Below are 24151 nucleotides of genomic sequence, written 5' to 3' on the forward strand. Positions count from 1 at the left end.
CTTTACAAACAATGTACTTCCCAATACGAACTAAATACTTATAGGAGTCTCAGTTTTAAAGTGTTATTCATCCATTCCTGGGGTCTCTTGGGCCAAAGACCTCTCCTCCAATATCCACAACAGGAAAAAGACCCAAGACTCTTCACAATCTAGAACCCTTTCAATTTTCAGAAGTATCATCGATGTCCTCGTGTGGACATATTGCTTCCACCATGGCAGTTGTGCAATCATAATAATAGAGCAGTGGGGATTCTTCAGAGGAGAAAGCACTTCTCAGAGTAGCTGAAATGACAATAAGTTGCCATGTGTAATGTGAAATTTAAAAAAAAGACTTTATAAAAAGTAAGGCACAACAAAAGACGAAGGTGACAACAAGTAAAACCACACCCATAATAAGACCAATCTTGACAAACCATGCTCCCAAATACCCTAATATATTAATCAACTGAGCAAAAGCCTAAAGACCACACCCCGCATTGTCTTTTAGCTGCTGTCTTAGCTTCATTGGTTTTATCCAATCTAAGGCCTGTCTGTTTGCCATGTAATTTTGGTTGAAGCATCTAATTGTTCTCCCAAGGACAAAAGGGCAGCGCCAGTATAATTGATAAGTCTCTGCTGGTTGTACTATATGTAATTAAACTTTGAGTGCGAGCAGCAGCTAAGGTAAGACAGTTTGTTTTAAAATTACTTACCGGTAGCGGGCAGCGGTGTTTTTTTCTCTCTTTACAGAAAGAGTGGGAGCAGCAGGGGGAAGTGACGAAGACCAGAGGGGCAGCCGGGTAGGTTTTTTTCCCTTTAAAAGCGCGCAGGAGAAGAACCCGAGGCACTACAGAGGTAGTGCCTCCCACCCCCCTCCTCCTCTAACCTAAATAATAAGACCCGTTGTGGTAAGTAGGTAAGTGCTGCATTTTGCTTGTTGTATTCTTTAGACCCAGTTTTTTTTTACAAAAGGTACTTTCAGAGGGATGGCAGTGAAGGCAGTGCAATGTTCCTCTTGCAACATGTTTGAGGTGAGGGATGCCATCGACGTCCCTGCTGAAAACACTTGCAGGAAGTGCACCCATCTCCAGCTCCTCCAAGACCGTGTTAGGGAACTGGAGCTGGAGTTGGATGAACTTAGGATCATTCGGGAGGCAGAGGGGGTCATAGATCGGAGCTTTAGGGAAGTAGTAACTCCAAAGATGGCAGATAGATGGGTGACAGTGAGGGGGACTGGGAGGAAGCAGCCAGTGCAGGGACCCCCTGCGGCCGTTCCCCTCAAGAACAAGTATACCGTTTTGGATACTTGTGGGGGGGACGACTTACCAGGGGCATGTAACGGGGCTCAGGCCTCTGGTAAGTCGTCCCCCAGAAAGAACTGGGGTTCTTTCTGGGGAAGGTGGGACCTCTATAAACAGGATGGTCTACACCTGAACCTGAGGGGCACCAGTATCCTTGGTGGGAGGTTTGCTAGTGCTCTTGGGGGGGGGGGGGTGGGGGGGGTTTAAACTAACTCTGCAGGGGCATGGGAACCCAGACTGTAGCTTTAGGGTGCAGGACCTGGAGTGTAGGGAGGTTAGGAACATGGCATCAATTTCAAAGGAGGGTGCCTGTAAACAGGAAAGTGGTTTGAAGTGTGTATACTTCAATGCAAGAAGTATACGAAATAAGGTAGGTGAACTTGCAGCGTGGGTTGGTACCTGGGGCTTCGATGTTGTGGCTATTATGGAGACATGGGTAGAACAGGGACAGGATTGGCTGTTGCAGGTTCCAGGGTTTAAATGTTTTAGTAGGGTCAGAGGTGGTGGTAAAAGAGGGGGAGGTGTGGCATTGCTTGTCAAAGATAGTATTACAGCTGTGGAAAGGACGATGGATGAAGACTCGCCATCTGAGGTAGTTTGGGCTGAGGTTAGGAATAGGAAAGGTGAGGTCACCCTGTTAGGAGTTTTTTACAGGCCTCATAATAGTCCTAGAAACGTAGAAGAAAGGATTGCGAGGATGATTCAAGAGAAGAGTGAAAGTAATAGGGTGGTTGTTATGGGGGACTTTAACTTTCCTGATATTAATTGGGAAAGCTATAGCTCAAGTTCGTTAGATGGGTCAGTGTTTGTCCAATGTGCGCAGGAGGATTTCCTGACACAATATGTAGATAGGCCAACAAGAGGTGAGGCCATACTGGATTTGGTTCTGGGTAATGAACCAGGCCAGGTGTTAGAATTAGAGGTAGGTAAGCACTTTGGGAACAGTGACCACAATTCGGTGACCTTTACTCGAGTGATGGAGAGGGATAAGTGTGCACCACAGGGCAAGAGTTATAGATGGGGGCAGGGAAATTATGATGCTGTGAGGAATGACTTAGGATGTGTGGCCTGGAAAAGTAAGCTTCAAGGCAAGGGTGTAATTGATATGTGGAGCTTGTTCAAGGAGCAACTATTGAGTGTCCTTGATAAGTATGTGCCCGTCAGGCAGGGAGGAAAGGGTCGTGTGTGGGAGCCGTGGTTTAATAAGGAATTGGAATCCCTTGTTAAATGGAAGAGGGCGGCCTATGTAAAGATGAGGCGTGAAGGTTCAATTGGGACGATTGAGAGTTATAAGGTAGCCAGGAAGGACCTGAAGAGAGAGCTAAGAGCAGCAAGGAGGGGACATGAAAGGTCCTTAGTTGGTAGGATTAGGGAAAACCCTAAGGCTTTCTATAGGTATGTCAGGAATAAAAGAATGACTAGATTAGGAATAGGTCCAGTCAAGGATAGTAGTGGGAAGTTGCGTGTGGAGGCTGAAGAGATTGGGGAGACACTGAATGAATACTTTTCGTCAGTATTCAATCAGGAACAGGACATTGTTGTCAATGTGAGTACTGAGTCACAATTAAGTAGAATGGATGGCTTTGAGGTATGTAGAGAAGAGGTGTTGGAAATTCTGGAAAGGGTGAAAATAGATAAGTCCCCTGGGCCTGATGGCATTTATCCTAGGATTCTCTGGGAAGCAAGGGAGGAGATTGCAGAGCCATTGGCCTTGATTTTTATGTCCTCGTTGTCTACAGGAGTAGTGCCAGAAGATTGGAGGCTAGCAAATATGGTTCCCTTGTTCAAGGAGGGGAGTAGGGATAACCCTAGTAACTATAGGCCGGTGAGTCTCACTTCTGTTGTTGGGCAAAATCTTAGAGAGGATTGTAAGGGATAGGATATATGAACATCTGGATAGGAATAATGTGATCAAGGATAGTCAGCATGGTTTTGTGAAGGGCAGGTCGTGCCTCACAAACCTTATTGAATTCTTTGAGAAGGTGACTAAGGAGATGGACGAGGGGAAAGCAGTCGATGTGGTGTATATGGATTTTAGTAAGGCGTTTGATAAGATTCCCCATGGTAGACTACTGCAAAAAATACGGAGGTATGGCATTGAGGGTGAGTTGGAGGTTGGGATTAGGAATTGGCTGGCTGGAAGAAGACAGAGGGTAGTAGTTGACGGCAAAGGTTCATCTTGGAGTGCCGTCACTAGCGGTGTTCCGCAAGGATCTGTTTTGGGACCATTGCTGTTTATCATTTTTATAAATGACCTGGAGGAGGGGTTAGAAGGTTGGGTGAGCAAGTTTGCAGATGATACGAAAGTCGGAAGAGTTGTAGACAGTGAGGAAGGATGTGGCAGGTTACAGCGGGATATAGATAAGCTGCAGAACTGGGCAGAAAGGTGGCAAATGGAGTTCAATGTAGCTAAGTGTGAGGTGATTCACTTTGGTAAGAGTAATAAAAAGATGGGGTACTGGGCTAACGGTCGGATACTTGGTAGTGTGGATGAGCAGAGGGATCTTGGTGTCATGTACACAAATCTTTGAAAGTTGCCACCCAGGTAAATAGTGCGGTGAAGAAGGCATATGGCGTACTGGCTTTTATTGGTAGAGGAATTGAGTTCCGGAGTACTGAGGTCATGTTGCAGTTGTATAAGACTCTGGTGCGGCCGCATCTGGAGTATTGTGTGCAGTTTTGGTCACCATACTATAGGAAGGATGTGGAGGCACTGGAACGGTTGCAGAGGAGGTTTGCCAGGATGTTGCCTGGTATGGTAGAAAGATCGTATGAGGAAAGGCTGAGGCACTTGGGGTTGTTATCATTGGAGAAAAGAAGGTTTAGGGGTGACTTGATAGAGGTGTATAAGATGATTAGGGGTTTAGATAGGGTTGACAGTGAGAATCTTTTTCCATGTATGGAGTCAGCTATTACAAGGGGGCATAGCTTTAAATTAAGGGGAGGTAGGTATAGGACAGATGTTAGGGGTAGGTTCTTTACTCAGCGAGTCGTGAGTTCATGGAATGCCCTGCCAGTAGCAGTGGTGGACTCTCCATCATTATGGGCATTTAAGCGGGCATTGGATAGGCATATGGAGGATAGTGGGCTAGTGTAGGTTAGGTGGGCTTGGATCGGCGCAACATCGAGGGCCGAAGGGCCTGTACTGCACTGTATTCTTCTATGTTCTATGTTCTATGTTCTATGTTCTAGAACAGATGAACAATTTAGAGAATCACTCATTCCTGTTATAATGGAAAATAGCTGTTTGGACCAATAACAGAGGGTTCAGATATAAAGAAAATAATCATAAAACATAAGGTTGCACCTTCTCAGTCCACATGCATTGGAGATTGTGACGCCGGAGTCGGAACTTTAAGAAAGCACTGGGCGAAACCGAACACAGAACTGAAAAGCATATATTTAGACACACCCAAGCGGCAAGCCCTCAATGAAGAATTCCACCTTCAAATATTTTTCTCACAGTTGTAATATTAACAACTTTGGACCGTTTGAGACCTGAGAGCACGCTTTCCTATTACAGAGATGGAGATACTGCCAGTGCACCACAAAAAAGCTCAGTATTGGATTTTCAACCTGTGTTTTAAAATGCGTGCTACCTGCCTTGTCTTTCATGCAACAATGCCAGTTACAAATTATCCAAAACCAATTTCTGTGCCAGTAGTTTTGTGCATTTATTTGTTATTAAGTAACTGCTTTTCTGTTCTTCTATCCTCTCTTTGATAGTTGAATTCCCTTCTTTGCATCGCCGTACAACTTCATTTATTTGATGGTTTATGTATTGAATAATGCAACGTATATTCTAACGTTTCAAATGTTTCGTCGTTCTTTCCATGCTCATGATCATGTGTGGAAACTATGTGCCTCTTACCTCCTTACAAAGTTTCCAGCACTTCAAGAAACAAGTGTCAATGCAGTCTAATAGTCTACTCCAGTTTAACCATCCAGATTTAATTCCATTTTATAATGGCATGAATTTGCTTCATCTCCTTGACCTCAGCATCTTTAAAGTTGGAAGTGGTGTGGTATGTTTTTCCTTCCTAATCTTCTTGTGCAATTATATGTATTACACGTAGTACACACACAGACACAGACACACACACAGAGAGACGCACACACTCACGCAAGAACACTTCCTGTTGCACAAAATTGATCAACAACATTGTCAGCACACATTAATTTCAATTGAACAAATAGGAGATTGTGTGGTCGCGAACAGGACTCTCAAATAGAGCGTTGCCTCCTGGGTGTCAGGGTCAAGAATGGTTCGCATCAACTTTGCATGATTTCTATGAGAGAGTGTGAGCAGCCAGAAGTTGTTGTGCGTACCAAACACAAAACTAGAAAAACGTTTTGAGGACCTGTAAATAAATGCAGTTAGTTTGGTTGGAAGCAAAAATGCAGGACGAGAAGTGCAGTATTCCCAGGATTGCTACCAATACCACGGTGGAGTAAGGCTGGAAATAGAGAGCAAGTAGAACTGAACACGTGGCTGCAGATCTGGTGGAAGTCGTAGATAATCAGATATGTGGATCATTAGGAAACATTTGTGGCAAGACGGGAAATGTATACTGAGGACCGATTGCACCTGAATTGGACGAGTACCAATATCCTTGGCGGGAGGTTTGCTAGACCCCTTCGGGAGGGTTTGCACTAGTTTGGTATGGGGATGGAAACCGGAGCTGCATATCATAAGATGCTGTGACTTGTGAACAGGCAGATGAAGTGTGCACAGAGACTTTGAGGAAGGATAGACAGTTCATCGTGAAAAGGTTCAGTTCGTGTGATGCTTTCAACTGTGTCGATTTTAATGCAAGAAGTGTGAGGAACAAGTCTGATGACTTTAAAGCAGGGATCATTCCTTGACTGTACGATACTGTGCCCATTACGGAGACATGGATATCACAGGGACAGAAATTGTTGCAGTTTGTTGGATGGAAGATTTTGTCAGGTGCCTACAGAATGGATTCTCGACTGAATATGTAGATACGCCGATTTGAGGGAATCCATTTTGGATTTGATGTTTGGTATTGGGCCATATCAGCTGTGACATCCATTGGTGAGACAGAACTTCTGTAACAGTGATCCCAACTCCGCGACGTCTACTGCAGTGCTTGAGACGGATTAGAGCAGATAGAATGGGAAACTAAACAATTAGCGGAGAGGAATCAACATGTTATTCCGATATGAACGTTGGAATATCAATTGGGAGCAGATGTACTCATCGAAATACACGACAGAAAGATGGAAGTTGGTCAGGGAGCGCTTGCTGCGAGTCTTGGATATATTTGACAGAATAAGTCTAGGATGGGATGGCAGTGTGAGGAATCTTAAATGACAACAGGTGTGGAACATCCAGTTAAGAGAAAGAAGGAAGCATACTTAAGTTTGAGGAAGCAAAAATCGTACAAGGCTGTAGTGGATTACAAGGTAGCCAGGAAGGAAAAGTAGACTGGGTCTTAGGAGAAATAGAAGAGGGCATGAAAATGCCTTGGCAGGTGGATTTAAGTAAAACTCCAAGGAGTCCTACACTTACGTGAAATCACAAGGATGGCAAGAGTGAGTGCGGGCCGATTATGGATAGCAGAGAATACATGTACCTGGTGCCCGAGGATGTAAAGAAGTTCTGAAATTAATACTTTACTTCAGTAATCTGTAAAGCGAAGGAGCTTGCTGTTTGCAAGGACAGCGTGAAACAGGCTTGTACGGTTTAACAGGTTGATGCCAGGAAGGAGGATGTTCGGGAAATTATGAAAAACAGGCAAACAGCATATACCAAAGCTACAACGGGAATTGAGGGAAGGGATTGCTGCGCCTTTGTCGATGCTCCTGCATCCTCACTGTCCATTGGAGTCGTATCAGAGGATTGAAGTGTGAAAAATGTAATTCCCTTTTTCAAGGATCAGAAAAAGAATATCCCTTGGAATTACAGACCAGTAATTTTTTTTTCATCGGGGGTGGGGAGAGGACCCTTGAGAGCGATAGAGAATCTACAACTGTTTGGAAAGGCATAGGTGGATTAGAAGTGGTCAGCATGGCTCTGTGAGAGGCAGTCCAAGTCTTGCAAACGTTATTGAATTATTTGAGGATGTGACAAAACACACTGATGAAGGTAGAGCAGTTGGGTGTAGTGTTCATGGATTTTACCAAGGTGTTCGATAAGGTTCCATATGGCAGGCTCATTCAGGATATAAAGAGGCATGGCATACAGGGGTATTTGATGTCTGTATACAGAATTGGCTTGCCCACAGAAGATGGAGTGTGGTATTAATTTAGGTGGAAACTATTCAGGCTGCGGCTCGGTAACCAGTGGTGTTCTGCAAGGTTCTGTTCTCGGACCTCCGCTGTTTGTAACTTTTATAAGTTAATTTACCGAGGAAGAGGAAGTGTGGATTAGTAAGTTTGCCTATGACAAGAAGATTTCTGACGTTGTGGATAGTGTAGAGGGTTGTTGGAGGTTGCAACACGACATCGCCAGGATGTAGAGCCGTGCTGAGAACCAGCAGATGGAGTTCAAAATGGGAACGTGTGAAGTGATTCGCTTTGGAAGAAAGAATTTAAATGCAAACTGGTGGCTTAAATGAAGGATTCTTGAAAGTGTGAAAATGGAGACGGATGCCCGCTTCCACATCCGTAGATACCTCAAAGTTGCCTTCAACGTTGATTCGGTTGTTGAGAAGATATACGAAATTTTGGCTTTTATTAGCAGTTGGAATGATTTTGAGAGCTGTGAGAGTCAGTTCCATCTCTGTAGAGCCCTGTTTAGACAACACTTGAAACATTGTGATCCGTTCAAGTTGCCTCATTACTGGAAGAATGAGGAAACTTCAGATAGAGTGCAGAAGAGATTTATCAAGATGCTGCCTAGCCTGGACTGATGTCTTATGAATAAAGGTTGAGGGAGCTATGTATTCTCTCATTGGAGCAAAGTGGGATGAAACGTGTCTTCATAGACGTGTACATTATGATGACAGGCATAAAAGAGCAGATAGCGAGGGGTATTTTCCCAGATCGAAAATAGATATCACGGGGGAGCTTAATTATAAGGTGATTGATGGAAAGTTTAGAGGAGGTGTCATGGGCAGGTTCTTTGCACAGTGATTGGGGGTGCTGTGCGTCAGCAGTGATAGTAGAGTCAGAAACATGAGTGATATTTAAGGGACTCTTGCATAGTCGTATGAAGTAAAATGTCGTGTATTTAATTTATTTTGACCTTAAAGTATGATGAAAGGTTGCCTCAACATCGTACGTTGAAAGGCCAGTACTGTTCTGCATTGTTCTACGTTCTACGTTCGAGAGCAATAATTGTCGAGAATATCTTCTTGACAAAGTAATGCAGTTGGACAATTTGCAATATTCTTTATAATAATTCAACAAGAAAAGATAATTAAATGGTTGAAATGCTCTTAAATGTCTGCACGACATCTTTAATTTATGGCTGTGATTTTATTCCACAGTTATTTCACGCTCTACCCCACGCTCATGCACGCACATTCCCTGTCCCTCTCTACCTTTTCACTTTTTTCACTCATTCACAAACAAACTCAAACACATCACAGCACATAATATTCCAGACGTAATGTGATTCTTAAATTCCAGTTTCTTTGAAACCATAGCCACTCTCCTCGTCATCAAAGACATCTCAGGTATGACTGTCAGACGACTCAAGCCTCTTGGCATCATAGTAGCCCACAAACGCACCAATACACTGAAACAGCAGCTTACGAACTTTTAAAAAACCGTATACAGACAACAAGCAATATGAACGTCATTTACTTGATACTTTGAAAGAACTTTATCAGATACTATATTGGACAAACAGGCAGAAAACTACCAACCAGGATACATGAACATCAACTTACCGCAAAAAGACATGATCAAATACCACTGGTATCCTTACATAAAGATGAGCAAGGAAACCTCTTTGACATCCAGCCTTGGACAAGTCAAAACGCCATTAGCACAGGAATCCCTGGTAGCATGGCATTCCAAATGAATCTTCTTCAGTGAACACATCGATTTGGACACCATCTTCCACCCTCTGAGAAAAATAACCACAAATTACATTGCAAACCCAAGAAAATCTGAACAGATAAAGAGTACGCAGCCCATAACATCTGCGATTCTCCTGAGGATCGCTGATGATGTTACATAGCATGGTGATGAAACGTCTGTCAACGAAACTTCGAGCTCAGCGAGCAAATTTACATTCCTAAACTAAATCTGATTTGCAAATCTTCTGTAAACTCGCTCCCGTTTCGATGTTTTTCCCTAAATATATCACTCCCCTTTCCTCAAATACATTTTAACCGTATATTAAAATGTTCATCGCTTCAAAACAGGAACCTCATCCTTTATGTGTCCCTAAATGAAACATGTTGATGATGTATGTAGTTCTGAGCATTATTTGGCCAGTTCGTACAACTCGTAAGATATGGTAACTTTGTGTTGTCCAGATTGTATTCCATATATATGATATTATATCCATAGGGTGTCGGTTTGCTCGCTGAGCTGTAGGTTTGATATCCAGACGTTTCATTACCTGGCTAGATAACATCATCAGTGGCGACCTCCAAGTGAAGCGAAGCTGTTGTTTCCTGCTTTCTATTTATATGTTTGCCCTATATCTGCAACCATCAGAGTGAATTTCAAACCTAAGTTTCGCATTTTCTTTTATTACGTATGAGTACGAAGCAATATTGAATTTCAACGGCTGATTGTTTTCAGACACAGATTAACCATTTAACAGAGTGGGTGCCCTTAGTGACACTGACATATATCATCTGACATGGCATTTTAAAGGCTCTCAAAAAAGTGTACCTCATAATGTAACAGGTGTCAAACCAGCACTGCAAGTAAAATATAGAAGCACAGAGGTTATGAATCAGCAAGTTATATTAAGTAGGTAATATCTTTTCAGGCTGTTTGGATATTTTATGGCATTCTTCAACTCCTCCCGGAATTTACTCAGAGTCCCAGCATAAATAAATGGGTTCATGTCAAAAGTCAAAAAGTTAAACATGATTCCGATTTCTTCAGAATGTAGTTGATTCTTTGGGATTGGTTCTGGAGAAATAACTGACGCCACAATCCTGACGTAAGAGAATGAAGCTGCCTCAGATGATGAAGAACAAAACAATAGACTTTCTGCGATTCTACATCCCTGAGTCACTCTTATTCTCTACATTACTCTGGATCCGTAGTCTCCTTCGAGCGTTATTGACAGTTAGAATGTGGCTGACAATCCGAGCATTGAGCAGCAGAATCAAGTAATATGCAAACCAAGCTGATGACGTGCGAAATATTAATTGAACGCTGCAAAGTCGGGGTGTATTGTTAATTATATACAAAGATTCATATATGAAATGCAGGAATGGACATGTAAAACAGCACACGAGAAAAAAATCAGTCCAATTATGTATGCCGCAGTCTTTTCTGTGTAATACTGTTTGCTTATGCTTTGGCAAGAAATAGCTCTAAATCGATCAAAAGTAAAAGCCCCAGTTAGTCCGGCCGAACTGGCTAATGCTATAGTATTTAACACAGCACGGAGACCTCATAACGGTGTAACATGAAGGAAACCGCCTGGGAAGTCAACACCAAAAATCCTGTTCAAGATCACAGCAACAAAAATAAAAAGAATATCTGATGCTGCCGTCGACATTAAGTTCCGAATGACACATCGAGAGAGCCTGCATTTTCCATGGGAGAGGACCGCAATGGCTAGCATGTTAGTTGTAGCATACACACATAGCATGAAGAGGGTGAACGTACAAAAAAGACAGGAAGTGTACTGGCGTGTGTTGTTGGGGGCGAGGGTGGTCGGGGAGCAGGGTGGTGGTGTGGGAGTTCAGGAGAACTGTTGGTTCTATCAGCAAAATAAATCATGTCTTTTCAAAGACATCAGTTTTTCAAAGTTTTGCAAAGTTTTACATGGATTTCTCAAGATCAATCTGCAATAATGATTTGAAACCTATCACTTTCCTGGACTGGTCCATTTCGTTGCGAACAATGTTCATGAAGTAACAACATGTCGATATGAGTTAACAACATGGAACTGAACACGAATGACGCATATACAGCATTTGTTTTGTCGAAATGAAACAAAGACTGACATGAATTTATTTAAGCTTGAATTCTGCAATGGACCTGAAGCGCTCTGCTTCAACCCATGATGAAAAACCTATGAACTGATGACTATATGACAGTGCGACTGTTTGATGATGCATTACGACAAAGGCGACCAGATCATTAGCTATTCCCGAAATGTGACGATCAAGGCTGCCAAAAATCCATGATTATTCCGGGAGCATAGTTGGAACATAAAGTACCCCACTTGTTGCAGAGCTGAACCACAGTAGTTGGCAGAATATGCGGTGGGAATCTTAAACTGAGGAGGTAGTTTCCTCATTCAGTGACAAGCAGCACAAGCCGTTGAGCATGATAATGTTATTTGAATAGATTATATTTGAAGTTCAATGGAGCAACACATACCAGTAGAATAATTTTATCCAGAACATATTTTGCAAACAATAATAAAACAGTGGATCTTCAGTTTCACTTTTGATAACGTGCACCAAATTCCAAATGCAAGCAGAGCAATACGGCAATAAAACAATATTAAAATATGTTGGCAATTGGCCAGAAAATGTGCAATTTGTGGTATTAAATAGAAGATAATGTGAAAGAAAATTGTTAGATGCACTAATGAAGAACTCACGTTCAGAAGAGTTGAAGACATGCTAAGTGGAAGAACATAAAGCACTAGCAACATATACATGTTTTAAATTGGAAACGTATACATTTAAAAGTATAAATATGAAACAGCAAAACTGGCAAATAATTCGGCTCAAAGACGAGTACCTGACAGCTTTTTATTTCAAAGATAAGTTATTGCTTTGAAATGAAACAATCACAGCCGACGAATGGTGCAGTGTGTCAGTAAAATTGTAATTACCTCAACCACGAACCAACCGCTATACTTTACCTGGCAGGCCTACAGCTACGAGGATAGGATAATAAATGGCAGACAGAAGCTCCTTGTGGGTTCAGTGCATCTCTTTAGAAATGTGAGCTCTGCAGTTCATGGGAACATTCCAACTTATATCCTTAGTGTCAACTTGAATAATTCAAACTGAAACAAATATATTTATATAGCTTCTGACTGTCACTTGCTTTTGCTGTGAAAATAATGCGCGTGGCTTTTAAAAATTCGCGTATGCATTTACATCGGAGGCTCATACAGCATCTGATGACGCCTTCTTTAAGGAAAAAAAATGTACTCCAAATGGTTCAATTGACATTTGTTTAAAAGAAAATGAATAGGATAAGCAAATCACCGCTGAACTAAGTGGTTTGAACAAAATTCAAAACTTACCAGATTCTTAATGAATGGTGCTCTTTGTTAACATCGAAAACATGAACACAACGCCATTTCCACTACTGAATACCCGGATTTCGAGTAGTCATTGTCTACAGGTTTCGTATCAGAGGACTGGAGGATTGGAGGACTGGAGGACTGGATGTGCCCTTGTTTAGGAAGGGCAGTAGAAATGATCTAGGTATTTAGACATCAGCGAGCCTTACATCTGTTGAAGGGAAAATTTTGGAAAGGATGATCAAATACAGGATTTCTCATCATCTCGCAAGCAGCAATTGGAATGCAAATAGTCAAAATGGTTTGATGAAAGGCAGACCGTTCCTCAGAAACCACATTGAGTTTTCTGAGAAGGTGACCAAGCATGAGGATGAGGGTCAGACAGTTGACATGGAGTACGTGGACTTCAGTAAAGCCTTTGAAAAAGTAGGCGTTGGACAAAATGTGGAGGCATGGGACTGAGGGTGATTTGTTAGCTTGGATTCGAAACTGGCTTCCTTTAAGAAGGCAGTGAACGGTGGATGATGTAAAATATTCATCCTGCAGACCGGTTACTCGTGGGATGCCACAACGATCTGTTTTGTGACCACTGCTCTTTGTCACTTTTACAAATGACTTGGACACAGGCATAGATGGATGTGTTAGTAAGTTGCAGATGACACTAAAATCGGTGAAGTGGTGGGAAATGTGGAAAAATGTTACAGGGGGACTTAGATAAACTGCAGAATTGGGCTGAGAATTGGCAAATGGATTTAGTGCAGACTATTGTGAGGTTTGTTAAGAATAACAGAAAGACAAAGTAATGGGTCAATGGAAAGATTCTTGGTAATGTGGCTGTGAGAGGGATCAATGTGCATAGATCCCTGAAAGTTGTCACCCGGGTTGATAATGCAGTTAAGATGCATTTGGTGTGTTAGGTTTTACTGGTTGAGTGGTTGATTTCGGGAGCCGTGATGCCATGCTGCAACTGTACAAAACACTTGTGCGGCATCACTAAGGATCCTGTGTGCAGTCCTCATTGCCCCATTACAGGAATGATGTGGAAGCATTGGAAAAGGTGCAGAGCATATTTACCAGGATGATGCCTATTCTGGAGGAAAGGTCTTATGTTGAATGGATGAGGAAGTTGGATTTGTTCTCATTGGAAAGAAGGATGCTCAGAGAGAATTTAATAGAGACATACAAGATAATCAGCGGATTAGATAAAGAGGACAGTGAGACTCTTTTTGCTAGGATAATAACGTCGGCTTGTATGAGGTGGCCTGGCTGCAAATTGAAGAGTGATAGATTTATGAATGATGTCAGATGCAGGTTCTTTTTTCAGTGACTTGCAAGGGCGTCGAATGTCCTGATTGCCAATTTACTTAACTCAGCCACATTGGGGCATTTAAACATTCCTTGGAAAAGCATATCGATGATGACGGAAGAGTGCCGGGGTTTGGGATGGATGACATCACAGGTCATCACGACATCAAGGACTGAAGGGTCTGTTCACGCTGTATTATTCTATGATGTTCTATGTGACGGCAAATTCCGATGACGACACTTACATTTGGCACTTCACAGCTGCCAAAAAGTTGTGATGTCACTGAGAAAGTAATCGAAAAGCTTAAATTTATGTTCTGTTGGCATGACTTCAATTCTCTTGTTCAATAAAAATCCAAAGTTAGAAACTAGTAGAATTCTGACACACATTGTTTTTCTTAAAACCTGGTTCAGTCTTGCAATTCCGGGAAATAATTTATTTCGAGAGCTGTGCGTTCATGTTTGCACACAGAAAGATTTAACATAGTTTTTCATCCTTATCATCCAGTCTTTTCTTGATCATCCCGATGAAATATTTTTTCATGAACTACGGTTATTGTTCGGCTGCACTGAAATGTCCATATGGTACAATACTGACTCTGATCCTTCAATCAAGAGCATAAAATCAGATGATCCGTTAATTATCATGATGATAGACTTCTTTACTTGCATAGTAGCTGCATTATAAAGAGTCGTTTAATTTCAAGAATGTCTCTTAAATAGCAAAGTTTGTATGGATTTCCTATATTTCTGACAAGTGCAATGTCCTTGCGCATCATCTTATTCTTTATTCATTCTTTATCATTGCCTATCATACAATTGTTTAATATCAGCGAGCGGTGCACCTTTTCATGCAACAATCTCCACCAAAGTTCATTCATTCACTCGGCAAACGTTAAATGAACAACTACACTCTGCTTTCATAAAATGGCTGGAAAGCCGATGTTAAAATAACCTTGCTCCACGTTAATTTCAAGTAGTTTGAACAAAACAGCGTGTTAATTTTGCAAAAACAAATAATGCCCTTTGAGTTTAAATGCGTTCAAGGAAACACCTTTTGAAAAATGACAGGAAAATCCGGAAGACATATGCTACTGTCAGTATTACTTGGGACTGTCACTATGACTGAATTAGGATTGTGACACCAATTGTTTTATTTATTTAGTTTTTGATGGCAGTTTCTTTTACATTGTTTAAATAAATCGTGGGTTCTCAGTTTATTTACTTATCAGGAAGATAGAAGACAATATTTTAAATTTCTGTTACTTCAGCACTCAGTTGGAAGAGAAAAATGCCCAGTTAGTGGCATGAGCAATATGATGAACTCAGCTTTGTGTGACCGAAAAGAGTAACAGCTACAAATGTTATTCAAAGCACGGAGTCATAGAGTCACAGAGATTTACACCACGGAAAGAAGCCCTTAATTCCAAAGTGCTCATGCCGACCAGATATCCAAACCAAATCGACTCTCTCCTGCCGGCATCCAGCACATATCTCTCCAAACCCTTCTTAATCATAAGCACACCTAGATGCCTTTAAAGGTTGCAATTGCACCAGCCTCCACCACTTCTTCTGGCAGCTCATTCCATACACGAACAACGTTCTACGTGGAAGAGTTGCTAGTTAGGGCCCTTTTATATCTTTCCCCTCTCACCCTAACTCTATGCCCTCTAATTCTGGTCTCCCCCACCCAAGGAAAAAACTTTACCTATTTATCCTATCCATGCCCCTCATGACTTTTTCAACCTCTATAAAGTCATCTCTTCGCCTCAGAAGCTCCAGGGAAAACAGTCCCAGCCTATTTCCCCTCTCCATATCGCTCAAATCATCCAACACTGGCAATGTGCTTGTAAATCTTTTCTGAAGCTTTTAAAGGTTCACAACATCCTTCCGAAAAGAGGGTGACAATAATTGTCCGTAATATTCCAAAAGTGGCCTAGCCAATGTCCTGTAAGTGACAACATGACCTCCCAAATCCTATACTGAATACTCTGACCAACAACCGAATGCATATCAAACATCTTCTTCAATCTCCAATATACTTGAGAATCTACTTTCCAGTTGTGAACATGCACTCCAACGAATCTTTGACCAGCAACACTTCCTGGGACCTTATCATGAAGCGTATAAGTCTGGTAATATTTATTTTATTAAAATGCAGCACCTCGCATTTTTTCTAAATTATACACTCCTCAGCCCATTGGTCCATCTGATCAAGATCCCGTTGTAATGTGAGGTACCTTCACTGTACACTATGGCTTCAATTTTCGTATCATCTGCAAACTTACTAACTCAACATGTTATGCTCAGATTCAAATGATTTACAGAAATGATGAAATTTAGTGGACCCAGTACCGATTCGTGTGGCACTCCACTGGTCACAGGTCTCCAATCTGAACTGAATTGAAATGAATTGAATTGAATTTATTAACACATGCACAGAGTCACCGTGAAAAGCTTTGTCTTGCGAGCAACACAGGCAGATCACACAGTCAAGTAGCATAGTAAAGTAAATAATAGGCAAGCAGCAGCAAACATAAAAACACAGGTACAGGTGACTGTTAAGAGTTTGTAAGTCCATTCAGTAATCCAATAACAGTAGGGTACAAGCTGTAACGAAACCAGCTGGTGCACGTGTTCAGGCTTCTATAACTTCTACCCGATGGTAGAGTTTGAAGGGTGGAATGGATATTCGAGAGTGCTGGCGGCCTTTCCTTGACAGCAGGCCTGGTAGATGGATTCTATAGATTGCAGTTTGGACTTTATGATTGTCCGGGCCGAGTTTACCACTCTCTGTACTTGTTTCCTATCTTGAATAGTGCAGTTGTCATGCAAGATAGTGACACATCCATGGAAAATTGTTCTGGATGGCGCACTGGTAAACGTCGGCAAGGGTATTAGCAAGCCAAATTTTCTGAACTGCTTGAGGAAGAAGAAGCATTGTTGGGTCATTGTAATCAGTGCAACCACATGAAGAGTGCATGAAAGCTTGTTGTCGATGACCACGCCCAGGAGCTGAACACTCTCCGCTCATTCTACCTCTGTGCTGTTCATGTGTAGAGGTGCATGAGCAGCATCCTGCCAAAACGTAGTAATGACGTTTTTTGGTTTTTCTGGCATTGAAAGCAAGGTTCTTCTAGGCGCACTTTTTTGCAGGTATTCCACCTCCAGTCTGTCGTGTGTTTCGTCACAATCTGAGTTTCGACAGACAATGGTAGTGTCATGAGCGAACTTGTAAATCGCATGAGCTGGAATTTGCCGACGCTGTTATGGGTGTACAGTACGCTGAGTACCCAGCCCTGGGGGGCTCCAGTGTTGAGTGTAAGTGAAGATAAAGTATTGTCCCTCATCTTCAATGATTGTTGCCTGTGGCTCAGGAAACTGAGCATCCAGTTGCAGAGAGTGGGGCTTAATCCGAGGTCACTAAGTTTAGTAATCAGTCTCTTGGGGATAATAGTGTTGATTGCTGAGCTGTAGTCAATGAGTGGGATTCTTACGTAACTGTTCTTGGTGTCAATCTGTTCTAGGAGGAGTGAAGGGCAAGTGATATGCCATCTGATGTGGATCTGTTTAACCAATAGGCAAATTGGAGTGGATCAAGAGTAGTGTGGAGGCTGGAGTCGATTAATGCGATGACCAGCGTTTCAAAGCACTTCATGATCACCGAAGTTAGGGCCACCGGACTGTAGTCTTTGAGATATGCTGCAAGAGCCGTCATAGACACACGGATGATGTTGACACTCTTTAAACAGGCAGTGTCAGTGTTCTGCTGCAGGGAGAGTTTGAAGATGTCCTAAGGGCCTCTGCCAGTTGATCCACCCATGCTCTCTTTGCACGGCCTGGAGCTCTGTCTGGTCCCATCGCTTTCCTTGGATTCACACGAAGGAAAACTGATTTGAGTTCTACTGCAGTGACTGTTGGGGTAGTTCGTCAGGACTTGTCAGAATAAGTGTTACCTCTCCGCCAAAATTCTGCTCATAACGCGCGTGGAAAGAGTTGAGACGATCTGTCATCGTCTGCTATCTTGCACTGTCTCTTTTTAGAAGATGTGATTTCATGGCAGTCCTTGCCATAGTCACCGGATGAAGGTTTGAGTCTCTTGTTTGGTTCAGTATTAGTTCTTGGCTATCTTAATGGCTTATATTCCTTATATTTGAATGGGTCTCCTGATCTTCAGGCCTCACGCCTGGGTTTTAGCAGATTCTGCATGTCCTGGTTCGTCCAGGTCTTCCTGTTGGGGAACACAAAGACTGAGATCCTCGGTTTGCCTCCCTCTACACACTTGTTCAAGAATTCTGGACGGTGGTGGCGTACCCGTCCAAGGTACCTACGGACTGATTGAAAATGATCCAATCAGCCGATTCCAGTTAGTACCTCATTTGATTCTCTGCCTCTTCCAACCAGCACTGGATCTGCATCCATGAGGCGGTCTGCTGCTTGAGATTTTACCTGTAAGCCGGGAGAAGAAACATGGCATTGTGGCCGGAGTCCCAAATGTAAGGGTGAGAGATGGAGCTGTCGGTATCCTTCATAGTGATGTTGCAGCGGTCTAAGATGTTCGGCCCCTGGTGGAGCAGGTAATGTTCTGGTTTTACTTGGGCAACATCCTCCTGAGTCTGGCTAGATTGAAGTTGCCAGTTACAATAAACAGTGCCTGGGGATGTTCCATCTGCAGGGTGTTAGTTGTGGAGTGCAGCACATCCAGAGCTTCCTCAACCTTTGCTTAGGGTAGTGGTATGTACATAGTTAATATAGCAGTGGTGAATTGCCATGGTAGATAGAAGCAGCGGCAATTCATGGTGAAGAATTCTGTGTTTGGGGAACAATGGCTGCCCAGGATTACAAGGTCCGTGCAATAGAAATTGTTGATTAAAATTCAAACGGCTTCACCCTTTGTTTTAACCGAGGACGCTGTACTGTCCATACGATGGATAGAACAAACATCAGTCTGAAGTGCGCCGTCGGGAATGGATGGGTTGAGCTCGTTTTCTGTGAAGCAGAGTGCGCAGCAGTCCTGCACTTCATGCTGGCAGCTGAGCTATGATCTGAGTTCGTCCATCTTGTTCTCCAGAGAATTTTACATTTGCGAGGAGTAAGTTTGGAAGGGAATTATTGAAACTGCATACTATCAGTCTTACGAGCCAGCTGGCAGACTGACAACGCTTCCTCGCAGGGTGCTTGCATTTGAGTGGTCCAGCGGTCTGGTGGAGTGAATTCTGACTGCTTCCAGTCAAGTGATCCTTCCTATGACATTGTGGAGCAGTTAGATTGCAGTTTCCTGTATTTTTGCAGAGGGTCTGCTTCTGACCCAGTGCAGCAGGTAATTTCCTGTGTGTTTCTTTTTACTAGTGGAAGTGTCCTTAGGACACAGTGGAGGAGGTAAGTTTCCGATTTTGTTCCAATTTTTCCAATTAATTCCTCCTTTCTGTTGACGCCAAATTCATCCAACAGGTTTAGCCACGTTTCTTTCAGAGGTATTTGGGGTGCTCTCCAGGTACATTCTGATAAATGTCACATCAGGCAGATGTCGTATGAGGCCGGGAGCGTTTTGTATCAGTTCGCCTTCCTGGAGCAGGCCTCTAGGTTCGCTCCATTTTCCAGCAGGCCCCAAGCATGCAGGTTGTGAAAGCTGCCTCCGCGTGGTCTGCCATTCTTCTGGAGTGGTTGGATGGGTCGTGGACACCTTGTGGACACCATGTCCGATACTCAAAGCCAATAAGTTGGCTTTGAGTATCGGACATGGTTCAAACATGTGCGTTTCGACAAAAGTGAGTTAGTAGTAATTTATTTTAAAGCATGCAATTACGTTCAAAGAGTGTATAATCAATGCAGGAAATAGGAAGCTTAGATATGCATGCAGGATCTCGCAGGGTGACGACCACATCCGGCGTCATTTGAGTTCACCAGTCTGAAAAACAACGCTCACTCACCACCGTCTGTCTTCTGTCTTTGAGCCAGTTCTATATCCAAATATCTAAGGAACAAGGAAAAGTAATCAGAGGAAAACTTGATTTGAAAATGTTAGTTGTCACAGAAATCACGCATTGCGCCTTATTGTAATCAGAAACAACTAATGTAAGGGTGGTGAGCATAAATTATTTAACAGTTATTTGAATGCATAATTAGACGTGGGACAGAACCAAATAAAACAAACATACCTGGCTAATATCCACCTAATATCAACTAATTTTGTTCAGGGAACATAAGCAATCAGTTCATTCCATGACAGCATTCCTGTAAACCCATTTTGCTTTGACATGTCTCCCACACCATTGAAGTTGAATGAAGTGCAAGTAACTTGTTCAATGTTTCCAACAACTATTTGGGAATGGGTAATAATTACTCCTTTGAAACTTCTCAATATATATCGCAAGATTGTTGTGTTTCTTAAGCAAAGGACAAGATTGCACATTGTTTTAAAAATCTAGAATGAGACCAAACACTTATGTCAGTGTGTGTTTTTTCTTCTGTCAAACATAACGATGAGTTGGGAGATCTTGACTTCGTCAACAATTGTGCTGATGTTGGGGAACATTGTTTTTAATCGTGTAGGAGGATGGATATTGATGTGCAGTGAATTGCTTTGTCTCCAACAGATGCATGTTGTTTTATTTGTTAAATTGTGGAATGTGAGCGGCGCTGGCTGGCTTTGTTCATTGCCCGTAGCTCGTTGTCTTTTAGACGATGTTGGCATTTAACTTTTTGAACTGCTGCAGTTCATCTTTTGTGGGTTGACTCACAATGCCATGAGGAAGGGAATTCCAGGATATTGACAAAGCGACAGTGAAGAAACGGCGAATTGTTTCAGTCAGGATCGTGAGAGACTTGTATGGGAACGTGAAGGTTGCGATGTTCCCGTCAGTCTGCTGCCCTTGTCCTTCTAAATGGAAGTGATTGTGTGTTTGCAAGTTGCTGTCGAAAGATCTTCGGAGAATTTCTGCTGTGCATCTTGTAGAAAGTACACAGTACTTTTGCCGAAAATCGGCTTTGGGATAGGGTGCTTTTGCAAGTAACGCCAATCAAGCAAGCTGCTTTGTCGTCGATGGTGTCAAGAGTTTTCGAGTTTTGGGGTAGGGGTTTCACCCATTCAAGAAAATGGGAGATATTCCCATCAAAATCCTGACTTGTGCCATTTCGATGAATGATTTGTTCAGCGAGTCGGAAGATGCATTAGTCGACGCAGTAACCCTAGATTCTGACTCTCCCTCGTTGCCACTGAGTATATATGGTAAATAAAATTGAGTTTCCGGTTAATGACAACCCCTACGATGTTGACACTGGGGAGATTCACTGATGTTAGCACCTTTGTACATTTACGGGCGGTGGTTAGATGGTCTCTTATTGATGATGACCACAGCCTTCCATTTTTGTTGTGCATATGTTATGCATTTTTGTTGTGCATTTTTGTTGTGCATATGTTTCGATTTGTTTTGGCAAGCCTGCTTATTGTGGAGAACGTTTTGCCATAGGGCAGGGACTGCTTCAGTATCTGTGTAGTCCTGTATGCTGCTGAATATGGTGTCATCATCGGAGATCATCCGCCCTTCTGACCTTATGATGGAAGGAGTTTCATTAGTTGTGCAGTCGTTTGAGCCTGGGACACCAGTCTGAGGCATTCCTGTCGAGAATCCTGGAGCTGAGGTAACTGACCTGCAACAACCATGACAATTTTCCTTACTTTCCAGTGTGACTCAGACGAACGGAGATGTTGCACTCGGGCTCCCATTACTTCTAGATTTGCCAGGGATCCTTGATAGAACATAGAACATAGAAGAATACAGCGCAGTACAGGCCCTTGGGCCCTCGATGTTGCGCCGATCCAAGCCCACCTAAACTACACTAACCCACTATCCTCCATATACCTATCCAATGCCCTCTTAAATGCCTCTCGTGATTGAATACTGCCGTGATGTCAAGGGCTGTCACACTGACCTCACTGTTGGTAGTCATCTCTTTTGTTTATAGTTCAAAGAATGCTGCAGTGATGTCTGCAGCTGAAAACATCTGGCAGTATCCAAACTGATTGTCATTAAGCAGGTAGTCACAAGTGTTACGTGCTCCCACTGTTGATAAAACCTTACATCAGTTTACTGTTGATTGAAAGTCGACTTATGGGGCGTTAATTGGTTGGCTTAATTTTGTCCTTCTTTTGAGATACAACACATATATGACAAATTTAAGTATGATCGTTTCGATGACAGTGTTGTACCTAACCTGGAAGAGGTTGGTGACGGGAGCAGCATATTGCCGAGTGCATGTCTTCAACAGTATTGCCTGAATGTTGTCAGAGCCCGTGACTTTTGCGGTATACAAGCTGATTTGAAAGTAGCGAATGGATCGTGCATTTTTCACGCATAAATTCAAGAACATTTTACGTTGATCGACGTGCTCAATATTCTGCATTTGCTGGTGATGTGTGGAAGCGTTAAAATGTTTTATAACCACCAACCATGTGGAGAACTTATGGTTTTTTTTTCTGAATGAAGCATACACTTGAAGTTTTGTAGTTCATCTTTTGCCAGGCACAGATGATTTTGTCATCTGTGATTGGATCTAGTGCTGTGGTTCCCTGCTGCTCAGGCTGCCATAGAGAAATTATGTCTATGGAGCAGCAAGTGATTCTACCTTTTTTTTCATTGTGCTGTGCCTTGATTGCATTCACATTCACTTGCTGCAAATATCGTTCATTCTGCGTCAGAGTGTACTGACGTTGAAAATTGCAAGTAAAAATAGACTTACGAGCTTTTGCATGAAAATGAAAGAGCTCCGACGTTCGGGCGGCACACTGATGCAATGGTTAGCAATGACAGCTCACTACCTCGGTATACAAACTTCGTTGCTGAAAATGTGTTGCTGGAAAAGCGCAGCAGGTCAGGCAGCATCCAGGGAACAGGAGAATCGACGTTTCGGGCATAAGCCCTTCTTCAGGAGAAGGGCTTATGCCCGAAACGTCGATTCGCCTGTTCCCTGGATGCTGCCTGACCTGCTGCGCTTTTCCAGCAACACATTTTCAGCTCTGATCTCCAGCATCTGCAGTCCTCACTTTCTCCTCCATACAAACTTCATTCCTTCCTTGAATGACTGTCTTCGTGGACTTTGCACATTCTTCTCTTTTCTGCAGGAGTTTCGCCTGTGTGCCCTGGTTTCTTCCCACCGTCGAAGGATGTGTAAATTAGTTAGATTGGCCTTACTTAATTGCCTTTGGTTTCCAAAGCTCGATGGACTAATGATGGGAAATATCAGGTTTACAAAGATATAATGAGTCTTGATGTGATGCTATCGGAGGGGCCGATGGAGACTCGATGCTACAAATGGCTTGCAGAAACACTATAGGAATTCTATGATTCTAACCAATGTACTGCCATTTTCTGCAAATTAACCACTCTGCACTGTTACTTACGAGCCAGCTTCACCAACATATAAATCCCGCTCAAAATTCTGATGTGTTGGCATATATAGTGAGATTTATTGTCCTTCTTCAGTTTCCCAATATGAAGCTGACGAATTGTCATCCATTACTATTTCCAGATTCAAACTCAGTAGTCTGGTTTATGTGTTCTAGTTAGTCAAGTACGTGTAATTGCTTATTACACGATAATATAATAAATTCAGTGTTACTCAGATAAGATTTCACTTCTCGAGTTATCTAGTATTAAAATGTTGTTAGAAGTCTTTGTTCAGATGCTCACAACAATCCGGTAAAATATTACAAACGTGACCGTGACAATAACGTCTGTTGCTGCAATAGACAGAAGATGATATGTGTTTTATCTCGACAGACCACATCGTATTCGAAATAAGATTGCAATCACTGCCTGCTTAGCTAGAATCGAGAGAAGTAGAATTAACATAAGAGGAAACCGACGGTTCTCGTATTCAACATGAAAAATATCAACTATTTCCTGAGCTTTGCCTAAGCTAATAAGAAATTGAGCATGAACCGAAATTGGAGAAATCCTTTTTTCAACAAAACATTGTGGATTAGCCTGATAACATCTCTCTAGATTAAGAGAAGGCATGCCTACAATCAAAGAAATTAAAGCATCTGAAAAGTCCTCACTGAGGCGAAAGAACAGAGAAACAAATCAAATGTCACGATATTCCATTTGTAATTCAACAGAATGACAGTTAATGTCCACATGTCATGTTCACCGTCTGTATAATTCACAAAAACTGATCTATTTAATCG

This window comes from Chiloscyllium plagiosum, unplaced genomic scaffold, assembly GCF_037043375.1.
Source record: "Chiloscyllium plagiosum isolate Xiang-an unplaced genomic scaffold, Cpla_swu_hap1 HiC_scaffold_12, whole genome shotgun sequence".
Taxonomy (NCBI): domain Eukaryota; kingdom Metazoa; phylum Chordata; class Chondrichthyes; order Orectolobiformes; family Hemiscylliidae; genus Chiloscyllium; species Chiloscyllium plagiosum.